This window comes from Vanderwaltozyma polyspora, genomic scaffold (assembly GCF_000150035.1).
Source record: "Vanderwaltozyma polyspora DSM 70294 KpolScaffold144 genomic scaffold, whole genome shotgun sequence".
Taxonomy (NCBI): Eukaryota; Fungi; Ascomycota; class Saccharomycetes; order Saccharomycetales; family Saccharomycetaceae; genus Vanderwaltozyma; species Vanderwaltozyma polyspora.
This window is the reverse complement of record NW_001834432.1, coordinates 1-2,669: the sequence shown is the minus strand read 5'-3', so window position 1 is coordinate 2,669 and position 2,669 is coordinate 1. Positions and strand designations below refer to the sequence as shown.

Genomic DNA, 2,669 nt, shown 5'->3' with positions numbered 1-2,669 from the left:
TTAGGCGCTACCAGATGTTGTATGCCAAACCCTTTAGGTGTGTTTCACTTTCAGCTTAGAAATACAACTTAATTTATTATTTTTAATTAGCCACCTTTATATATGGATAGCTAATATACATTTTAGTGATCTACCTACTGTATTTATATACCTTCATTATTGACTCACTTTCTTGACATGTAAGAGTCATTTTTCTCAACCCGGACCTTGTTAGATTATCACATTCATGTTCCAACCTGTCACATTCACATTCCAACTTATCACATGCTAGTTCCGACTAATCACAATTGTGTCCTAATTCATTACGACAAATGACAAGAACGATTAAATCCGCGATAGTTTAATGGTTAGAATGGGCGCTTGTCGCGTGCCAGATCGGGGTTCAATTCCCCGTCGCGGAGTTCCTTTTTTATTTTTTATTTCTTATTGTTATTTTTTTAAATGTATTGATATAAATTGCTCCTCCATATTTACAAGAAAAATATTTGATTTGAATGAAATTCAATTAGTAAACTTTAAAAACCGACATGGGAGATATACCCATATTAGTCAACAGTAGATGTCTGTATATGGTAAAAGAATACACATCAACGCCAAATCGACTTTGCTCCCTTACCAAATGAAGCAAAAATACAAAGAAACAAAGAAGAAAGAAAAAAAATAAAAAACTAAAAAAAATCCAATGAAATTACAAACAAGCAGACTTAATTACCAGATATGGATGGATGTATGATACGAATAATAATGAGTTAATCTCCTGAACTTGGATCATTTTCGTTGATTATATTATTCAATTCCATTGATACTCTTGAAATTTAAATAAATAAGTGACGTTATTAGATTCTGCTGAGATTAAAAATAACAAATTCCTCAAAAGCAGTAGAAAAAAGAGAAAACAGAAAACAGCAAACAGAACACAAGAAGGTTAATAGAGGTTATTAATATCTGAATTCAGCATATTTTATTTTTGTTGAAATTTGCAACCGAATCGAATGTAAGTTTGATAAGATTAAGATGATACCATACTGAAATGGAATATTTTTTACTATATGATTTCGAATCGAGAGTAAGAAAGAGATGAAGTACAAGAAATAACCTATCCATTCAGTTGCGATATTTTTTTCTAGTATTTTTATGATCCATCGATGAGTAAGTTTTTGGTACTTCATTCATTCATTCATTAACTTTTATTTTATTTTATTTTATTTCATTTTATTTTATTTTTAAACATTCCGAATGGCTTCAAATCAGTGAATGGATGAATCAATCTATTAATAGTCTAGTTCAGTTTAGTTTACAGAAATTCAATTTATTTCCCAAAACGGATAGTAAGTATTGTACGTTTGACTTGAGTAGGGGAGGGTAATTCTCCGAATTGCATAGAGTAGGACTGCATGGCATGGCATGATATGATATGATATGATGTGATATGATGTGATAGTACAAACAAACGGTACAAAGTGGGACAAGAAGAATAAGAAGCGAGAACATGCGTACGTAGGAAGGACATATACTTCCACATATGAATCACATCATCTATCACAATAGCGGTTACAATCAATCACGATGCGGAAGAAGAAAGGGAGAATAAAAAAATAAAAGAAACACCAGAGACAAAGTTCGCCCCATTGCTGTTGCTCTGTCTGCCGCCCTTCTTCCCCGTACTTGGCAGTAAACCTGCAGTAAACAGAAGAACCACACAAAAAAATGCCGCGTAGCAATCTTTGGTCAGAATAATAAAAAAAACGAACAAGAAGAGGAAGAGGAAGAGGTAAAACCAAAAGAGTAACCGGTTGGTCCCAAATTTGAAGAGCTACGCCAAAAGACAACAAAGTGAAAAATAGAATTTTATAAATTATCAATAGAAAAAGCAATCACTGTCAATTACAGCACAAAGATAAAAACAAACAAACATAAACCAGGATGGAAAGACATCACGCCATTACCTTTTACTAATTTATCTGTCTGTGCATGCGTCATTCTGTGCCGGCATATATTTTTATACACACAATATACAGAGATAGATGCGAGTTCACACGAAAACCAAACAAAAACACAACCCCAGAAATAGGGGATCCCAAGAACACTGCAGAGACGCCAGCTCGGCATGCTTGTGCGTGTGTATTTCTCATTTCCCCGGGCGAGGGGGCGTTGACGGGAACCAGTAGCGAAAGATACGATGACACACATTTTTCACTTGCCCAGGCATCCGTCTCTGAGTTTGCTTCTCTCTCTCTACCTATTTCTCTCTCTATCTATTAATATATTATTATTACTATTATTATTATTACTTTTTATTCGCTGCGTTGCGATGGCAATGCGGACCGCCCACCCGTATACTCTGAAGCGTAGCAAGTCGGCTCTATCTCCGGGATAGACTTCTTTTCCCTCTCCCCCCCGGAGGTAAGCGCAGGGCGATATATCCTTCCCCCGGCTCATTACTGGGCAATACCCCGTACATTTGTGCACACATCAGGCGACTGGGAGAAGCTCTGCAGCTGCTGTTTTGGTAAACACTCAAAGCAAACATCTTCCTACTGTCGCTTCTGGCCAGTACTTGGCGGTGTGCGGTGTGCAGTCAGGTCCTTCGTGTGCACAACAAACACTGTATACACATACACCCCGTATATACGTATGTATCTCATCCGTGTCGTGCTCCTTCTGGTTTC

The 2,669-nt window shown here is 36.6% G+C and overlaps 1 non-coding gene across 1 annotated transcript; it reads left to right on the top strand.

The window, feature by feature from the left end:
• Positions 1 to 329: 329 nt before the first annotated feature.
• On the top strand, positions 330 to 401 carry Kpol_144trna1. Its single transcript has one exon. It is a non-coding gene; the product is annotated as a tRNA-Asp (tRNA).
• Positions 402 to 2,669: the final 2,268 nt, after the last annotated feature.